Source organism: Acomys minous (genome assembly GCF_964271855.1).
Source record: "Acomys minous genome assembly, chromosome: 19".
NCBI classification, from domain to species: domain Eukaryota; kingdom Metazoa; phylum Chordata; class Mammalia; order Rodentia; family Muridae; genus Acomys; species Acomys minous.
In genome coordinates, this window is record NC_140499.1 from 63,072,915 (window position 1) to 63,095,153 (window position 22,239).

Here is a 22,239-nt window from a genome sequence, read left to right on the forward strand (position 1 = left end):
TTATTAATAGCTTTACACTCATAGAACTGTGTGAACACTTCCTGTCCAACTAATTTCCTCCCATTCCCTGCAGGGATATTACCCTGTATATTTGTGATACAATCTTTCATGGGGTGGGGAAAACACCTGCAAGGGACAGTCTAGATCTCTGACACCATTCTGATGAGGGGTAGAGAGCCAGCTCTCCAGAACGCTATAGTTGGTAATGGGTGATGGCCACTCTCCCACCCTCATGCCTTCAGGGGCCGTTCTTCCAAGATGCCCAGGTGAAAAGTGGAAACAGCTTTACAGAACATCACAACCTGGGATGAGTAGGGCCAGTTCTGTATCCCTCTGGCATCAGCTTGTCTCCAAGCAGCATCTCAGACCAGGGGCATCCACATGGCCTTGGTGGTACCGTGGGAAATTGACATCAACACAGACTCCTACTGATGCAGGATCTAGACAAGGCCCTTAGTAACAGCATGACTGGGGACAGCATCATGGCCTCAAGAGGCAGTGCATGTGGTACACATATGGTTGTTTCTCAACACTTTTGAGTCTACAGTTCCACCTCTCTTCATAGTGCACAAAATATTTCCACTTCTAGGTCCAACGTTTTATTACAGCATTTTCATGTTGAATACACATTGGGACGCTATGTAACTGCAGAACAGGACATAGTAGCACTCAAACAGCACACCATGGAACTCTACTTACAGAAAAATGAGGGGGATAGAGGACTTGCTATAAGACATGGCGACTATGATGATCTACAGAATTACACACATCTAATTTGGAATTGCTACATAGTAATGGCTTTTCTCCAAAAGAGAATGGCTCTTAAACTCAAAGGACCAGATGCCATTGCTAAGTGCTATTTGATGTCTGCTCTAGGTTCTCAAGATTGGAAGAAGAAGGGATTTTCTAAGGCAGTGGTTAAAATGTTTGTGTCATTTCCGAAGCAGGACACTCTCTGTCGTTCTTGGCACAAGTGACAATCTGCTATGACTGAGGCCTTACCCTGTCCTGTAAGCTCAGTGTTTGAAGTTGTGGAGAGAGGGGGTACCATCAGTTCATCAGTCTGCAAGGCCAGACCTGTTCTTATCTCTAAGAGCTCTGATCTACAGTATGACAAGAGTGGGCATGGCTTGTGTCATGAATACTTATGTGTGGGAAGGATCATCATTAGATGATCAAGAGCCAAACATCTTGTTTACCTAGATTTACATTAATTCTCATAATTTTCAGGAGGCAGGTTGACTTGTTGGCCTTGACTTATTTGTTCACCTTGACTTAAGGAGGTCAGTGGGTAGGGCTTCTGTCTTGGGCAAGTAGGTCCTTGCTGCTCTGGTTTGATGAAGAACTTGAATCCACTCTCACATTTTCATTTTACTATCAGACTGCCACAGTGTGGGGAACTCATTATATTGGGTGTGAAGGGCACAGTTTTCCTGAATGCATGAGATCTAGAATGTTATTTGATAAGAAGTATCTTATGCTAATTAAGGAATTTTTTCTTCTTTATTAATTTATTCTTGTTACATCTCAATGGTTATCCCATTCCTTGTATCCTCCCATTCTTCCCTCCCTCCCATTTTCCCTCTATTCCCCTCCCCTATGACTGTTCCTGAGGGGGATTACCTCCCCCTGTATATGTTCATAGGGTATCAAGTCTCTTCTTGGTAACCTGCTGTCCTTCCTCTGAGTGCCACCATGTCTACCCCTCCAGGGGACATGGTCAAAGGTGAGGCGCCAGAGTATGTGAGAAAGTAATATCCCACTCTCCACTCTACTGTGGAGAGTGTTCTGTCCATTGGCTAGGAAATTTTCAATAGGCTCAAAATTTAAATTATGGTGCTAACATTTTCTATCTTGAAATGGCCATGTGTCAAAAGTAAAGGAAGGTGGTATGCATATCCCAAATACCTCAATAATACCTACAGAGTTTCTTAACTGAGGAAAACTGATGATTTGGTTGGCAGTATATAGATTTCATGTTTCATACTGATTAGATACCTCACATACTTCTGACTCCACTACAATGAAGGGAATGAGGCACAACCTGCCTCAACTTCTCACTCAGTCTATCCAAGCCATGACACTCTCTATAAAAATGAGGAACAGGATGTTTTTCTTCAGAATTGTATGAGTGTTAGCCACAAGACTACAGTACTAGATGTCACGCCCTCCTGCCGGCAGGAACGATGTAGACACCAGGATTCTTCTCAATCGCGCTTTATTGGGAGCGCCCTTGAAGCTGAAGCGAAAGACCCCGAATGCCCGTGAGCACACCGTTTAAATACAGTCCGTACGTGGCGTGTCAAAGTCTCATAGGCTGTAGTTGGATGCCTCATTAGCATACCTGCAGTGGAGAGGGCCGCACCTGAGTGCTTCATTTGCATGCCCCTGTTCGGCAGGGGTGCATTGAGAGGGCTTACGTCCAAACATGAGCGGGAGCGATATAGCTGTTGCCGCCATCATTGAGTGCGGCCACGCCTTACAACTAGAAATGAGAATGTCTATACAGGTCTTCCATAACTGTTTCATATGGATTTCAGAAGCTGTTATATTTGTCAGCTGGGGTAGGCTTACCACCAATCCAGAGCTTCTACATGGGGAGAGGAATTCTTGGGGTCATATAAGGTGGTTGTGGAGAAGATTGGCGAGACATGGGTATCAATTTCTTCACATTTATATAGCATCTGAAATGTGTAGGTCATCCTGAGATACCTGAGGTAAGTCCTGGCCCTGGGGAGGCAAAAAGGAGGACATGAAGTCCTGTGTGTCCAATTACAGAGTGAGCAGAATCATGTTTTCAGTACCCTTCAGGGATGCTGACTTTGCTCACTGTCAGTGTGCTGGGTACACTTGAAGATGCTGCCCAGGTTTCTTTTTTTGTTTGTTTGTTTCTTTTTAAATTTTTTTAGTTTTTGTCTTTTAAAAAATTAGATTGTATTTTTATTTATTTACTTACTTATTTATTTATTTTTACTTTTATTGAATATCTATGATTTACATGTCATGCACCAAAGTCCCTCTCCTCCCCCCAGTAAAATAAAACAAAGAAAAAATCTTGTCACAGACGCTGTAGTGTATCACACAGTATAGCCTTTTGTCCACATATGTTTACTTTCAAATGTTCATTGTTATCAGTCCTGGGTATGGTTTGAGGCCTACACTATCATTAACAGATCCTTACTGGGACTGTTGCCAGATATCCCGTTGTTGCTGTGTGTCAAGGAGATTCTTAATCTTTGAATCTGGAGGTCTGGCCCCTTCATGTGTTCCAGCAGGTCATACGTGAGGTAGATGTTGGGGTGAGGTCCACTCAGAGCCCTGGATCATGACCTGCTCCCTTGTCCTCAGGGCAGGGCCAGCTCTCTATCTCCTGTGTCCTCAGGGCAGGACCAGCTCTCCAGCTCCTCTGTCCTCAGGGCAGGGCAAGCTCTCTGGCTCCTATGTCTCCAGCATTGTCTCACCTGCTCCTGCATCCTCAGGGCCAGCTCTCCTGTTCTTGTGTCCTCAGGGCCAGCTCTCCTGCTTCCATGTCCTCGGGGCCAACTCTCCTGCTCCCATTCAATTTGCCATGTTGTTGTTGGCTGTCAAGGCCTGTATGGCTTCCTACTCCTGTGGGTACTGGATCTTGTGGGTACTGGGCTATCAAGCAGGTGGCAAGCTGAGGCTCCTCAAACTCTTCATTGAATAACTCGCAGAAGCCATTGATGTTGGCCCAGCTCAGCTTCTTGTCCTGGGGAACTTGTGGCTCTGTTGATTTATGCCTCCCAAGTCTCTGGTTCAATCTCATGCTCCATTTGCCATGGGCCCCTGCCTCAGTGCTGCCCCTACTATCAACTTCTGCACGACAGCTCTGAACACTGAGCATGGCCCTGGCCTATGAGAGGAGGTCCATGAGGCCTATGGTGTGGGTGGCTCGACTCGAACAGCAACCCCTCCTCGAACACCATCTCCTTGGCCCACACTGTGCCAGGCCACAACCCGAAAAGCAGTGGCTGCTGAGTGGCTGTTGCCCAGGGTCCCTGGGAGCTCACCTGAGCATGGTTCCATGGTCCTGCAGAGGGAGGGCATGGATGATCCATATGACAGGATTTCCTTCTTTCTAGGAAACACCAGCACTGTGTTTTGGAGCTCTCATTATGGTCCTTTGGTGGCTGTGCAGTCACTGCTGTTCTGCAGATCAGACACAGTGTGTGATCGATGCCATCTTGGGTATTTCTAAGACATTGGGCTAAGTGTTTCCTCCCAATCAGGCTGCTCTTGGTGGGGGGGTGAACATTTCTGTGTCGCTCTGGAACACAATCATCCTCCTCAGAATGCATTGAGGACCTCATCTTTCAAACCCTGCAGACCTGCGCTTGCTGCGTGGACCCTGACTTTTTAAAAAATTATTTTATTTTTGTACATATAAATTTATATTACTACACATATATACAATAGATTACTTATGGCAAGAAGAACCCTGACACAGTCAGGAATTATATAGTGTTTTGGCTATTTGTATTTGACAGCCTTGAAAAAGACATCTTTCCTATCTTGGTACATCTAAATTTCTGAATCTAAATAAATCTCCATCACATATTGTCATTATCAACTTAGTCTTTTTAACTCTTAAACAAAGTTCTTTGGTTGAGCGACACTGCCCTTGAGCTGAATGACAGACATGTTCCCAATGTCCTCTTTGCCAGAGGTTGGAGTAGTTTTCGTATTTTGTGACATTGTTCTAGAGTAAAGAAATCACTATTCAAATTGGAATCCTGCCAGTGGCTATCAAGTCCACAAAGCAGTACTTTGAGGTTTGTTTGATTCATGGAGAGGTAAAACAATCTATCTTTTATAATTAGTGTGTGATTTAAGTTGATTGTGATATTAGTTTCCATTATTAGTTTGTGACAAAATACATGAACAATTCATTTAAGGAAGAGTTGGTTTAGGCTCTCAGTTCCAGCAACAGTCTACTACATCAAAGAGAGAGTGGTGGCAGCAACATGGGGCATTTGGTTACATTGTTTCTATCCAGGAAAGAGATGAATGAATGCAAGTGATCTGCTAGGCTTTTCTTTCTATCAAGTCCTAGCACAATAATAGACTCCCCAATTTAAGGTGAGTCATCTTATCTCAGTTAATGTAGTCTAGATTATCCCCAACACACTTGAGTGTTCAGTGATTCCAAATTCGGTTAAAATAAAAAAAAAATTAGCCATCATATATACCAAATGCAAAATATTTCAAAAAATATATAAAAAGTGGCTGCTAGTGTGTATCCCATATTTGATTATCTCCACATTTAACACCATAATTATATGAATTATAGTTAAACTCAATACAGGAGTCACATTTATAAATAAAACCCAACCTTCTGGTAAGTGAACATTTTCATGGGACATGCCTCTTGGCCTAGTGTCCAATTATAAGTGAGTATATATCATGTGAATCTTTCTGCTTCTGGTTTAACTCAGTCAGTATGATCATTTCTAGTTCAATCCATTTGTCCACAAATTTCAGAAATTCATTGTTTTTAATAGCTGAGTAGTATTCCATAGTGTAAATTTACCACAGTTTCTTTATCCATTCTTCTACTGAGGGACACTTAGGCTGTTTCCATGTTCTGGCTATTATGAATAAGGCTGCTATGAGCATGGTTGAGCTTACATCCTTGTTGTGTGGTGGAGCATCTTCTGGGTATATTCCAAGGAGGGGAATAGCTGGGTCTTGAGGAAGCCCTATTCCCAGTTTTCTGAGATAGCACCAGATAGATTTCCAAAATGGTTGTACAAGTTAGCATTCCCACACGCAATGAGGGAGTGTTCCTCTCTCTCCACATCCTAGCCAGAATGTTGTGTCACTTGAATTTTTAATCAGCCATTCTGATGGGTGTATGATGGAATATCAGAGTTGTTTTGATTTGCATTTCTCTGATGACTAAAGACATTGAGCATTTCTTTAAGTGTTTCTCAGCCATTTGATATTCCTCTGTTGAGAATTCTCTGTTTAGTTCTGAGCTGCATTTCTCAATTGGGTTATTAGGTGTTTAATTTCTTGAGTTCTTTATATTTTTTGGATCTTAGACCTGTGTCAGGTTTAGGGTTGGTGAAGATCTTTTCCCAGTCTGTAGGCTGTCAATTTGTTCTATTGACAGTGTTTTCTGTCTTACAGAAGCTTGTCAGCCTATTAATTGTTGACCTTAAGGCCTGGACTGTTGGTGTTCTGTTTAGGAAGTTGTCTCCTGTGCCAATGTGCTCCATCCTTTCCCCACTTTTTTTAACCGATTTAGTGTCTCTGCTTTTATGTTGAGGTCTTTAATCCATTTGGATTTGAGTTTTGTGCATGGTGATAAATATGGATCTAATTGCATTTTTCTACATGTAGACACCCAGTTAGACCAGTACTATTTGTTGAAGATGCTATCCTTTCCCCATCGAGTGGATTTGGCTTCTTTGTCCAAAATCAAGTGACCATATGTGTGTAGATTCATTTCTGGGTCTTCAATTCAATTCCATTGATCAACCAGCCTATTGCTATGCCAGTACCATGCAGTTTTAATTACTGTTTCTCTATAGTACAGCTTGAGATCAGCTATGGAGATTCCTCTGGAGGATATTTTTATTGTAGAAGATTGTTTTAGTTATTCTGGTTTTTTTGGTTTTCCATATGAAGTTGAGAATTGAACTTTTAAAAATTGTGTAGGTATTTTGATAGGGATTGCATTGAATCTGTAAATTGCCTTAGGAAAGATGGGCATTTTTACTATATTAATTCTCTTGATCCATGAACAAGGGAGATCCTTCCATTTTCTGATGTCATCTTCAATCTCTTTCTTCAGAGATTTAAAGTTTTTTTTTCAAACATGTCCTTCACTTGCTTGGTTAGAGTTACTCCTAGATATTTTATATTGCTTGTGGCTATTGTGAAGGGTGTAGTTTTCCTAATTTCTTCCTCTGCATGATTGTCATTTGTATATAAGAAGGCTACTGACTTTTTTTGAGTTAATTTTGTATGCAGCCAATTTGCTGAAGGTGTTTATCAGCTGTAGTAGTTCTCTGGTGGAATTTTGGGGGTCACTTATGTACATTATCATATCATCAGCAAATAGGGATAATTTGACTTCCCCCTTTCCCATGTGGATCCCCTTGATCTCCTTTTGTTATCTTATTGCTCTGGCTAGAAATTCAAGAACTATATTGAAGAGCTATGGAGAAAGTGGGCATCCTTGTCTCGTCCCTGATTTTAGAGGGATTTCCTTGACTACCTCTCCATTTAATTTGATGCTGTCTATTGGCTTGCTGTATATAGCCTTTATTACTTTTAGGTTTGTGCCTTGTGTTCCTGATCTCTCCAACACTATAAACATGAAAGAGTGTTGGATTTTGTCAAATGCTTTTGTGCATCTAAGGAGATGATCATGTGGGTTTTTTTCTTTCAGTTTGTTAATATGGTGGATTGCATCGATGGACTTCCATATATAAACCATGCCTGCATGCCTGTAATGAAGCCTATCTGGTCATGGTGAATGATATCTTTGATGTTTTCTTGTATTATGTTTGCAAGTATTTACTGAGTATTTTTGCATCAATGTTCATAAGTGAAATTGGCCTGAAATTCTCTCTCTTTTTTTGTTGTGTCTTTGTTGAGTTTAGGTATCAATGTGACTGTGGCCTCACAGAATGAATTTGGTAATGTTCCATCCATTTTTATCTTTTGGAGTAGTTTGAAGAATATCGGTATTAGCTCTTTTTTGAAGGTCTGATAGAATTCTGCGCTGAAACCATCTGACCCTGGGCTTTTTTTTTTAATTGGGCGACTATCAATGATTACTTCTATTTCTATAGGAGAAATAGGACTATTAATTTTTCATCTAATCTTGACTCAGTTTTGACAAATGGAATCGATGAAGAAAATTGTCCATTTCTCTTAGATTTTTAAATTTTGTGGCATATATGCCTTTAAAGTAGGATCTTATGATTCTTTGTATTTCTTCTGTGTCTGTTGTTATGTTTCCCTTTTCATTTCTGATTTTGTTAATTTGGATAGTGTCTCTCTGCCTTTTCATTAATTTGGCTAATGGTTTGTCTATCTTGTTGATTTTGTCAATGAACTAACTTCTGGTTTTGTTGATTCTTTGGATTGTTCTTCTTGTTTCTAATATATTGATTTCAGGCCTGAGTTTGATTATTTCCAGACGTCTACTCCTCTTGCTTGTTTCTGCTTCTTTTTTTCCAGGGCTTCCAGATGTGTCATTAAGTGCTTATGTGGTATGCTTCCAATTTCTTTATAAAGGCACTTAGTGCTATGCATTTTCCTCTGAGCACCACTTTCTTTTTTTTTAATTTTTAAAAAATTTTTATTTTTATGTAATATTTACTGAGCCTGATTCTTCTCCCTACACTTGTTATGCCTTAGAGAAAAACATGGTTGTATTACATATTTTAAAAATGAGTTCTCCTTCTTGATTACAAAAACTTTTTAATCCTCAGAATTTTTTTGATTTAATATTCAACAGTATTTCACATGTTTTGAAAGTTGTATGATCATAGTAGAAATGAAAAAAATCAAATAAAAAATATAATTTCTTTAAAATTTTTTTATTAATCTATTCTTGTTACATCTCAATGGTTATTCCATCCCTTGTATCCTCCCATTCTTCCCTCCCTCCCATTTTCCCCTTATTCCCCTCCCCTATGACTGTGCCTGACGGGGATTTCCTCCCCCTGTATATGCTCATAGGGTATCAAATCTCTTTTTGGTAGCCTGCTGTCCTTCCTCTGAGTGCCACCAGGTCTCCCCCTCCAGGGGACATGGTCAAATATGAGACACCAGAGTACGTGTGAAAGTCATACCCCACTCTCCACTCAACTGTGGAGAATGTCCTGTCCATTGGCTAGATCTGAGTAGGGGTTTAAAGTTTACGGCCTGTATTGTCCTTGGCTGGTGCCATAGTTTGAGCGGGACCCCTGGGCCCAAATCTGCCTACCATAATGTTCTTCTTGTGAGTTTCTAGGACCCTCTGGATCCTTCTACTTTGCCATTCTCCCATGCTTGTCTCATCTAGAGTCCCAATAGGATGTCTTCCCCTCTGTCCCAGTTTCCTGGTAAGTGAAGGCTTTCATGGGACATGCCCCTTGGGCTAATATGCAGATATAAGTGAGTATATACCATTTGAGTCTTTCTGCTTCTGGGTTAACTCACTCATTATGATCATATCTAGCTCAATCCATTTGTATACAGATTTCGGGAATTCCTTGTTTTTAATAGCTGAGTAGTATTCCATACTGTATATGTACCACAGTTTCTTTATCCATTCTTCTATTGAGGGACACTTAGGCTGTTTCCATGTTCTGGCTATTATGAATAAGGCTGCTATGAACATGGCTGAGACAATTTTCTTGTTGTGTGCTGGAGCATCTTCTGGGTATATTCCAAGGAGTGGAATAGCTGGGTCTTGAGGAAGCCCTATTCCCAGTTTTCTGAGATAGCACCAGATAGATTTCCAAAGTGGCTGTACTAGTTTGCATTCCCACCAGCAATGAAGGATTGTTCCTCTCTCCCCACATCCTCGCCAGCATGTGGTGTCACTTGAATTTTTGATCGTAGCCATTCTGATGGGTGTAAGATGGAATATCAGAGTTGTTTTGATTTGCATTTCCCTGATGACTAAGGAGGTTGAGGATTTCTCTAAGGTCTAGCCAATGGAGAGGACATTCTCCACCACTGAGTGGAGAGTGGGGACTGACTTTCTCACGTACTCTGGTGCCTCATATTTGACCACATCCCCTGGATAGGGAGGCCTAGTGGCACTCAGAGGAAGGACAGCAGGCTACCAAGAAGAGACTTGATACCCTATGAACATATATAGGGGGAGGAAGTCCCCCTCAGTCACAGTCATAGGGGAGGGGAGTAAGGGGAAAATGGGAGGGAGGAAGGAATGGAAGGATACAAGGGATGGGATAACAATTGAAATGTAATATGAATAAATTAATAAAATATATTTAAAAATTTGAAAAAAATGTCTGAGAAGCTGCAGAAGGAGTGGACTTAAACTCAAGATCAAGGGTCAGAGAGCCCAATCAGAATCATAGTCAACTGCTTAGGATTTGGATCCTGTTAGAGAAATCAGCTGTGCTCTCTGAGCCACAATGGGTTCATGTTTATGTTTCAAGGGCTCTCTGCTGCACCAGTATTTCTAAATACATCCATTGAAATTTTGCTCAAGATAGTGAATACTACCTCAGGATGGGGCACTATGAGGTGCCCGTGGATATGCGTGTTAGGTGTGCAGGTGACTCTACCGGGATCTATGTCTGCAGGGAGGCTGTAGTGATGCTTAATGGTGAATTGGATTAGGGCAGGGAATTTGAAGGATTGATTAGGAAACGTGTGGCAGGCTGAGACCAGAGACATCTGTGTTTCTCCTCCATTGTTTGCTAGATAAAATGTGGGAACTTGAGAATCCGAGGGTCTGTGGACTCTGTGGTGGGTGTGAGGGCCGTGTCACTGATCATACATGGTAGGTATTCACTCAGGACCAGCACCAGCGATCCTTTGCAGGGCCATTCCACAGGTGCAGTGGGATTAAATCCCAGCCAGGGGCTTCTTCGGAGAGCGTTGGTACCTGTTTGCTCCACTTCACATCTCACTTTCAGGTGCCACAACAGTGAGTGTTTCCTAGAGTTTCTGGGGCTTCTTTGACTTAATTACGTCTGCACTAGGAGTATGTGAGAAGGTAGACAGAGGCAAGTGTCTAGGATTTCCCCAGGAGGCTACCACTAGATGGGGCTGCTGAGACTTCCAGTCTTGGGAACTGAACATCTACTGGATTCTTGGCCTTTCAATTGGGATACAGCCAGTATCAGGCTACCTGGACCACAGTTTGTATTGCTCTCTGGTAACACACATATTCACTCTGTCAACTCTGAACCCTGGCTAATACAGCACGTATTGAAATGTCTCCCTCATCTCCCTGTAATTTCCTCTCTGATGTACCAGCCAATGTGTTTCCAAATTGCATTGACTTATGACTTTCTTTTTTTAAAAAATAAACTATAAAGCTTCAGGAAAGTGATTCTACATTGGAACATAGAATTTAGTTTAACTTAAATATGTGTTCTTGTGCATGGTCATTCTAAACGGCTCCCGATTAAACTGTCTTTTACGCCCCTTTAAGATAAGAACTATGCTTTGGTGTGTGTGTATGTGTGTGTGTGTGTGTGTGTGTGTGTGTGTGTAATCTCCTACAAAATTTTAGATAATAGAGAAAACTATAGTCAAGATCTGTAGGAAAATAATATCAGAAGCACATGGAAAAGACAAATAAGTAACTGAATATGACTCAGGAGTTGGTGCAAGAGAGCGTTAAGAAGGAGGGTGAAGATCAATAAATTTGTTAGGGTCACATGATGAGGAACTTTAAAAACTAAGCTAAGCAATTGACACTGACTCTAAGCACTAAGAATTGAGTGGGCAGAATAACGCCCAGTGTTGATTGGAAACAGAAACCAATAGTGTGACCATTACAGCACATAGAAACAAAATTAAAAAATTTACAACTAAGTCACCCAAGAGAACAGAAAATAGGAGGTTCTTGTAAAAATCAACATGGAGTACAATCCAGATCAGTACCAGGGAGACGAAGCAATGATCTGCCACAGAGACAAAAAGCAGCAATTTAATTTTCCTTCGCTGCTACACAGCTCTTCTGTCCATTACAGCCAGTACTTGCCAATGGCTCTCTTATCTCCTCCCTCCCCAGTTAGTGCATCACTAGGTCATTGAAGCAGGTCAACACTGCCATCTACTGGTCATATTTTAAACTGTCTCTTTCCCCTTTTCCCGTTTTTTTCTTCCGTTCTTTCTCTTTTCTCAAACCTATTTTCTTACTGTTACATCTCCCAAATCCCAGGTGCTGATCTGACTTATGATTTATGGATAAATATCTTTATCTTCTGTTTTTAGTCTAACACTGACAAAACCTCCCAATTTTCCCCTTTGTCTTTGTTTTCACTCTTCTTACTACTAGACATGCCCCTCTTCTCTGGTCCCACCTAACAATGCATCAGTGTCACCTTCATTGTTTTCCTCTTCTTTTTTGTACTTATATTAACACTGTATTAGTGTGTACAGCAGGACTATTGGAGGTTCTTTACTCATGAAACTCATTGGTATTGAACATGTGTTTGCTTTGTAGTTACTTACGACTCTGTTATTAGAGTGAGTTAACTACTGATTGGTTACCATTCCTGGAGACAGTATTCAATCCACAGGGCCGACTGAAGATAGAGCCTGGTGCCTGGTATCCAAGTGTAACAAATAAAAGCATCACTACAACTGAACTATAACCTTGTCTCTCCTAAGCACTGCAAACACATTCACCCAAAGATGAGAGAGAACCCAGATAAAAGAAAAGAACAACAAAACACTAATGATCTAATCTCGGACTGTTTGCAAGAAAACCAAGGCCAACGTGTGTCATGGTAACATAGCCAGTCCTATAGAAGTGACCCCAGGTCAAAATGACTTAGACCAAATTCCACATGCAGAATTTAAAAGAATGATTACAAATATCATAATAGAACTGAAGCAGGACTTTATGATTTTCCAAGGCTATACAGACATCTGAGTAAGATAAAGAAGTCAATTAATGATACCAGATATAATTTAATGAAGAGATAGAAATAATTCAGTGAGAGCCTCAGCAACAAAATGGATCATGTGGGAAAAGAAATGATCATGCATTTAAAGTCAATGGTAACTTAAAAAAAAAAAAAGGCTGAAAGGAACACACCAGAATTTTGAGATTCCATATGAAAACCAAACCTCCAAATTATAAACATACAAAAATGAAAAGAAAAGTTGAAAAAAAAACCTCTCCAAATCCAGGTAAATAGAAGCTCCTCAGATATAAGAGGCACACGGAACACCAGATATACCAGGACAAGAAGAGAAACTCTCACATCACATTGTAGTCAAATAACCAAATGTACCAATTACAAAATGAATTGTTACAGGTGAGAAAGAAGGACCAAGTCACATACAAAGGTCACTCACTTAAAACAATTACCAACTTTTCAGCTGAAACCATAAAAGTGGTGAGGGAGTAGAGAGGTGCCTTTCAACTTTAAAAATAATCACAACTGCCAACCCAACAACACTGAAATAATTGAAGGTGAAGGAAAATAAAAGCAGGCTAACGAAAAGTTATGATCACCAAATCAGGCTTACAGAGACTCCTGGAATAAATATTTTCAGTCTGTGAGAAAGATAAACATATCAAGAGACTACAGGAAGAAAACATATGTGAAGCTAAGATGTTTACCAAAGAAAAAAATTATTCTGAAGTCAACAAAAAGATGGGGGGGAGTAATGCACACTGTTTAATAATAAATCTGAATATCAATGGTCTCAACTCATCCATTAAAAAAAACAGAGTAGAAGAGAAAACAGAATCTTATCTGCCTATGCAACCCTCACATACCCTGACTTTGCTCTGAACTCTTTCTCTCACCCTCTCCTAACCTGATGAGTTCTCTGCTACCCTTCCCAGGCCAACTCCACACTCGTAGCCTAGTTCCTGTACCAGCTGAGCATGCCATCCCTACATTGCTAAAGTAACAAGACAAGAGAAGTCAGCTTACATTTTACGGTTTAGTGTTTTATTTTGGGTTTGCTGAAATATTCTATTAAATCCACTGATCTCAAGCCCCCTGTTCATAGTTCTACCCATCCACCAGTGGAGACCTGCTGGGCAATAGGAGCATACAAAGCCCCTTTCCAAGATGTCAGAGCCTAGCAAATTCTGAGTACAAGAGGCACAGTGTTTGAGGGTCAAGAAAGACGCTGGGCCAAGGACTCCAAACACTAGCATCTGTTCATGTTTTCCAAGAGAGAGGAGAGGATCCCATTTGTCAGGCATGCATGGTGCCACCCTCAGACCTCCCAGCTACTCCTAACATCTTGAGGATGAGTCTAGATCTCAGAGAAGTGCAGATCCAGTCTACAGTTCATGGCTCTACTAGCTGTCTTCAGGAGACATGCAGGCCCTCAGGATCACACAGGTTAAAAACGCACACCATAATTCCCTGCCTATAGGTCTACCTGGGGGCACATCAGAAAGAAAAAAGAAAGAAAGAAAGAAAGAAAGAAAAGAAAAAAATAGCTTCAGGCTATTTGAGGAGATCCAGCTTCCAGTCCATTACGTAGGGCTCCTCCACAACACTTGCTGAAGAAACTGAACAATCTCCAGGAATAACCAGCCAAGGCAAGGGACAACCAGATATGGCTACATCAACCAAAACCAGAACATTATGGCAGCAATCTCTGGCTATCCTAATATAATTTAAATCCAGGGATATGACCTTAAATCTATTCCTATGAAGATGGTAGAGGCCTTTAAAGAAGAAATGAATAAATATCCCCCAAAATACAGGAAAATACAATCAAACAAATAGAGGCCTTAAAAGAGGAAATGAATGAATCACTTAAAGAAAATCAGGAAAACACAATCAAACAGATGAAAGGAATGAATAAATACGTTCAAGACCTGAAAATGGAAATAGCATCAATAAAGAAAACACAAACTGAGGAAATACTTAGGGAAGAGAACAGGAACCACAGAGGTAAGCATATTAACAGAATACAAGAGATGGAGGAGAGAATCTCAGCCATAGAAGACAAATTGAAGAAATTTATACATCCGTAAAAGGAAAAAAATTTTTAAATGAAAATATTCCTGACCCAGAACATCCAAAAAATCAAGGATACCATGAAAAGATCAAACCTAAGAATAACAGGAATAGAAGAAAAAAGATTCCCAGTTTCAAAGACCAGAAAATATTTTTACAAAAATTGTAGTATATTTCCCCAACCTAAAGAAAGATATGCCTTTAAACATACACGAGACTTATGAAACACCAAATAGATTAGCCGAAAAAATAAAATCTCCTTGCCACATAATAATCTAAACACTAAATCTACAAAAGTAAGAAAAAATATTAAAAGCTACAAAACCATTGGATTTTGCTTCAAAAGACTCCATTCCATAAAATTTGAAAATCTAAATTAAATGGACAATTTCCTTGATAGATTCCACTTACCAACAAGTTAAATAATCCTACTAACACTAAGAAAATAGAAGAAGTCATTAAAAGTCTCTCATTCAAAAAAACCAAACCAAACCAAACAAGAACAAAACAAAACAAAACAAAACAACAACAAACCAAAAACCCAGAGCCAAATGAACAGTTTCATCACAGACTTCTGCCAGACTTTCCAAAAAGAGCTACTACTAACACTCCTCAAACACTTCCACAAACTAGAAATAGAAGGAACATTGGCAAACTCATTCTATGAGGCCACAGTCACCCTGATACGTAAACCACACAAAGACACAACAAAGAAAAAATTTCAGACCAATTTCCTTTATGAACATTGATGCAAAAGTACTTAAAAATTAAAAAATAAACCAAAACCAAACAAAACCAAACAGCCAAAAGGAAAACAAACAAACAAAGAAACAAACAACTGAATCCAAGAACACATAACAAATATCATCCACTGTGATCAAGTAGGCTTCATTCCAGGCATGCAGGGGTGATTCAACATATGAAAACACATCAACATAATCCACCATATAAATAATTTGAAAGAAAAAAAAAACACATCATCATCTAATTAGAAGAAGAAAAAGCATTTGACAAAATCCAACCCCCCTTCATGTTAAAAGTCTTGGAAAGATCAGGGATACAAGCTACATACCTAAACAGAAGAAAAGCAATATACAGCAAGCCAACGTCAAATTAAATGGAGAGAAACTTAATGCAAGTCCACTGAAAGCAGCAACAAGACAAGACTGCCCAATATCTCTGTCTCTCTTTAATATAGTACTTGAAGTCCTAGCCAGAGCAGTAAAGCAACTGAAAAAGATCAAGTGGATAAAATTGGAAAGACTATTTGCAGATGATATGATAATATACATAAGTGACCCCAAAATTCAACCAGGAAACTCCTACATATGATCAACACAAAGTGCTAGATACAAAATTAACAGAATTGGTAGCCCTCCTATATACAAACAACAAATAGGCTAAAAAGAAAGTAGGGGCAACTACGCCCTTCACAATAGTTACACATAATGTAAAGTATTTTGGTGTAACTCTAACCAAGCAAGACAGAGATCTGTATGACAAGAACTTCAAGTCTCTGAAGAAATAAATTGAAGAAGATATCAGAAGATGGAAGTATGTCCCATGCTCATGGACTGGTAAGATTAACATAGTAAAAGTGACCATTTTACTGCAAGCAATCTACAAATTCAATGTAATCCCACCAAAACGTCAGCACAATTATTTACAGTCATTGAAAGAATAATGAATAACTTCACAGGGAAAACCAAAAAAACCCAGAATAGTTAAAAAAACAATCCAATGCAGTAAAAGGACTTCTGGAATTATCTCCATCCCTGACTTCAAGCTACCTAACAGAGCAATATTAATAAAGACTCTATGGCAGTGGCATAAAAATAGACTGGTTGATCAATGGAATTGAGTCAAAGACCCTGAAATAAACCCACACACCCACAGACACCTGATTTTTGACAAAAGAGTCAAATGCCAAACAATGGAAAAAGAAAGCATCTTCAACAAATGGTCTAACTAAATGTCTACACCTATGGGGGACTCTACTGAGTAAGTAAGGTTAAAGTCTGACGTCTCCAGACAGCCATTTGTGCTCAGCGTATGAAGGTGGACTCCATTTTCTCAATAGAGCTCTCACTCCACCTGATCTGGTAACCCCAGATTTTGTGAGGAGTGTCACATATCCCTCATGGAAGATTACAGGCGTGATCCTTTCCTGATAAGGAACTTGTTCAAGCATAGGAAATTCCTAGAAGTACCCTACCCTATGCTGAGGAGATCACAGCCTTCAGCAAATGACCTTTAATTGTACCTCAAAGACATTTCCTCAACAATAGGATAATTAAGTAACTGTTTTCTCTTCCTTGTGATAGGACCCCCTGTTAATACATGTAAATGAGATACTGTACCAATGCATGTAGATTAAGTATCCTGGCACCCTTGGCTCTAGGAAATCAGAAACATTTGTCATCAAAACCCCTCCCCACTGCCTAAGGTTTATCAATAAAGGCTGGCTGGTGTGCTTGGGGGCTCTCTCACTAGACATTTCTCCACCATGATCTTTTGAGACTCTGTTTATTCCAGGGGAGCTGCCCCTGAATACGTGGTGGTCAGGCAGCAATGGCCTCTGCAGCTGCTGGGATCTGTTCCAACACTGCCACTAACTGACCCCTGGTTAGCATCGCTAGGCCTCCATCTCACCTGAGTTACCTGCCTGCCAACAGCTTTTGAATATCCATCCACATCCTCTGCTCTGTTTAGCACAGTAGCTCAAACAAGGATCTGTGACACACTGGTATCCTCACAGCCATGTGGGCTCCCAAGTCTCTGCTGCCATCTGAGACCTACAGTCTCACTCTAAAAGAACAAAATTGTAACTACCACTTGTGGAAAACTCATTTTCCACTTCCCCCTGAGAGGTCAAGAACATGGCTTAGTGCCCAGGCCAGGAGCCTCAGCCTGAGGGCTGCTCTAAAATGCCCCTGAGCAAGAAATGGAACCTTGGGACCTTTTACTTTGAGATCCATCAGTCCTTGTCCAGAGGCAAGCAGGTCCTGGATCAACCTGCGGGACGTGGAACCTGGGCCCTCCAACAGGTTGTAGTACACTGGCCACCCCACTGAACACTGAGTGACACAAGTAGAAGAATGCTAATAGATTCATATCTATTACCCTGCACAAAATGAAGGCCAAGTGGATCAAAGGCCTCAACATAAAATCAGAGAGATACACTAAATCTATTAGAAGAGAAAGTGGGGAGGAGCCTTGAACTCATTGCCACAGGAGACAACTTTCTAAACAGAACACCAACAGCTCAGGCTCTAAGATCAACAATTAATAAATGAGACATCATGAAACTGAAAAGCTTCTTTAAGGCAAAGGGCACAGTCAATAGAACAAAAAGCAGTCTACATATTGGGAAAAGATCTTCATCAATCCAACATCCAACAAAGGGCTAATATCCAAAATATATATAACAAGCTCAAGAAATTAAATACTAACAAACAAAATAATTCAATTAAAAATAGGATACAGAGCTAAACAGAGGATTCCCTACAGAAGAATCTTGAATGGCAAAGAAGCCATTAAAGTGATGCTCAGTGTCCTTAGTTGTCAGGGAAATGCAAATCAAAATGACTCAGCGATTTAATTTTACACCATCAGAATGACTAAGATCAAAAACTCAAGTGACAACACATACTGGTAATGATGTGGAGAAAGGGGAACACTCCTTCACTGTTGGTGGGAATGCAAACTTGTACAACCACTTTGGAAATTCATCTGGCACTTTCTCAGAAAATTGAGGAAACCTCTACCTCAAGATCTAGCTATACCGTTCCTGGACATATACTGAAAAATGCTTCAACATACAAGGATACTTGCTCAACTGTTTTCATAGCAGCTTTATTTGTAATAGCCAGAATGTGGAAACAAACTAGATGCCCCTTAACAGAAGAATAAATAAAGAAACTGTGGTACATTTATACAATGTAATACTACTCACCTACTAAAAACAAGGAAATCATGCAATTTGCAGGCAAATGGATGGAAGTAGAAAAAATCATCCTGAGTGAACTAACCCAGACCCAGAAAGACACACATAGTATGTGCTCACTTATAAGAAGATTTTAGCCATACAGTACAGAATGAACACACTACAATTCACAGACCCAAAGGAGCTAAGTAACTAGGAGGACCCAAGAGAGGATGCTTAAATCTCACTCAGAAGGGGGAATACAATAAACAGGAGACATGGTTGAAGAGAGGGAACAAAGTAGGAGACAGAGCACAGAGAGAAATGAGGGTAGAAATCAGACCTGGGGAAATTGGGGTGGAGGACAGCGTGCCTGAAGAGAGAAGAGAAACCATGGGTGGAGGCATCTCTGTGACAGTCTGGAAACCTATGACAGGGTAGGCTTCTGGGAGCACATGGAGTGGCTGTGGATGAGACTGCTGGTAGCGGGGGTCATGGGTACCGAAGAGGACACTCTCCAACTAGACAAGACTCTTAGTGGAGGTGAGGGAACACCAACTAACTCACAAAAACTTTGACCCAAAATTTACCCTGCCTACAAGATGCTCAGGGATAAAACTTAGTTTGGTGTGTGTGTTCCACACACATAATTAAAAAGTTTTAAAAAGAAGAAAAGATAGAACAGAATTGAGAGACTGTCCAACCAATGCCTGGCCCAACCTGAGACCTAATTCATGGCAAAGAACCAACTCTTTTTTTTAATTGAAAAATTAAATCACTCATACTACATCTCAATTGCTATCCCATCCCGGGCATCCTCCCATTCCTCCCTCCCTCCTGCTTTCACCCCTTCCCCTTCCCTATGACTGTGGCTAAGGGGTACCTCCTCCCCCTTGAATATGATGCTAGGGTATCAAGTTTCTTCTTGCTAGTCTGCTATTCTTCCTCCGAGTTCCATCGGGCCTCCTTATCAAGGGACATGGCCAAATATGGGGCACCAGAGTTTGTGTGAAAGTCAGTCCTTAGTCTCCACTCAACTGTGGAGAATGTCCTGCCCTTGGCTAGATCTGAGTAGGGGTTTGATGATGACTGCACGTATTATCCTTGGTTGGTGCCTTAGATCGAGCAGGACCTCTGGGCCCAGATCCACCCATCACAGTGTTCTAAAGAACCAACTCTCGACACTACTAATGACATTCTGCTGTGCTCACAGACTGGAACCTACCATAGCTGTCCTCTGAGAGGCCCCACCCAGCAGTGGCTCAAAACAGATGCTGAGAATCACAGTCAAACATTGGGCAAAGTGTAGGGCATCTTGTGGAAAAGTGGGGGAAGGACAGAAGGACCTGGAGGTGAGAGGAGCTCCACAAGACGACCACCAGAGCCAACTAACCAGGGTCCACAGTGGCTTGCAGAGACTGAAGCACCAAGCAAGGACCACACATAGACTGGATGTAGGCCCCCTCACAGATGTAGCTGATGGGCAGCTCAGACTTTATGTGGTGTCCTGGTTAGGGGAGCGGGGGCTGTCTGTGTCATGGACTCTGTTGTCTGCTTTCTGATCACTCTCTCTGGGCGGGGCTGCCTCATCAGGCCACAGGGAAGGAGGACTTGCTCAGTACTGATGCGACGGGCTGGGGTGGGTGGATAGAGAGGACTCCCCTTTTCTGAGGAATAGGAGAGAGGGGAGGAGGGAAAAGGGAGGACAGTGGGAGCGGGAGGAGAGGAAGGGAGAGGCTACAATTGGGATGTAAAGTGAATAAATTTAAAAAATCCATTGATCTCGTAAGAGAGACAACAACAACAACAACAACAACAACAACTACTACTACTACTACTACTACTAAACTGAAAAACTCCATGAAATATGTTTTAAAACTTTGTTTGTAGAAGGTTTACTTCTTACCTTAATTGACTGGTTTAAGTTGACAACTGTAAAAGCACTCAGCATTTCTGTGAGGAATGGATGACTTTAGGAGTGCACCAGTTGACACAGAAGCTGAGACATTTTATGCATTGGGGAGCAATGGGGTCTTATCATGGTTTTCTACCTTCCTAACCCTGCGACCCTTTGACTCAGCTCCTCTCACTGTCGTGACCACACCCCCCCCACCATAGAATTATTTCCATTGCTACTTCATAACTGTAACTTCGCTACTGCCATGAATCGTAATGTAAATCCTTTTGGAGATAGAGGTCTGCCAAAGGAGTCACAGCTCACAGGTCGAGAACTGTGGGGAAAGGCTGCCAAATATTTCTCAAGTTGTATTTTAAAAAGTGTTGGGAGATCTGTGTTGTCTAGACAGAGAGTTTCAACACCTATTTCTAAAGGATAAGTCTCAAATCAATACTAATAACCTCAGCGAGTCTAGGCTCATTAACTTTAGGTCTGTTGCTTTAGGATGACACAAAACCCCAAAACTGGGCACATTAGCAAAACACTAGGAAACCACTTAAATCCACTTCTTTAATTAAAAACCTGGAGGTCAACAAGGAGGAAAATCCTGTTCTGCCTTTCCTACGAAAGGAATATAACTGAAAAAACACACACACACACACACACACACACACAAACAAACAAAAACGCTAGAGAAACTTCCTCTAACAAAGTGTTATAGTAAACGCATGAGAAATAAGGGCAGCATTCAGGTACCAGCACTCTGAAAATGCTAACGAGACAAGGGACTGAGATTGCAGTAACTCAGCACCACACACACACACACATCCCAGCTGACCAAACTGCAGACTCAGAAAACTCACCTGTTTTCCATTACTGAACATCCAGCTCCTCCTGGGCAGCAGTTTCTCACTAAGTGTGTGTTAAATGGGTGAAAGTTGAGTCGTGGGAAATAGCTGTTTTGACTGGATGTGTCCCCCCCTCCCCCCACACCGTCCAAGAGCCTCCAAATTCCTCAGGCAAGTCAGTGCTGGGCTGGATGAAAGGCAGAAGGAAGCATATCTGGGATTGCTGTCAGCAGGGTTACAGCCACAGAGGCAGCATCCCACAGAAGCCCCTGCCATGGGCTAAACAGCCTCTGTGGAGCCCTCTCTGTGAGCACCTGCCTTCAGAAATCATGGAACTTCATGACAACTGTGTAAATATTGTCGTTGCCACCTGGCTGCTGAGGGAAACAGGCCCAGAGGAGTGAATAAGACTGAGAGGGTCTGACATCACATAGCGTGTGAGTTCAGTGCCATGGTGAGGCCTTCGCGGTCGTGTATCTGACTTCAGGTCTTTCAAGTATTATGGCGGGGCAAGCCTTCTCCAGACTTCAGGCTCCTTCTATGTCACCAGATGTGAACACAGTTTTTCCAGGTTCCCTCATGCAGGTAGAACTCAGAGCCATTACACCGTAGATAACAGCATGCCATAGCGACACCTGGTGATGTGTGTGAAAGTCATCTGCAAATGATATATTCCTTAACCAATGGCGTAGCTGCAAGGTTGAAGGGTGTGTGTTTCCTTTTTGTGGACGTGTCCAAAACTGAGGAAAACTATTGCCTTCCAAGTACAAGGTCTATAACTTCAGGGCACCCGAGGGAGGGCTTCTTTTAAAGAGGCACTTGATGATGTTGATGTTGTTGTTGTTAAGGGTTCATCTATGCTGGTGCATAATTTGGTGCCACTGTCTGGATGTGTTT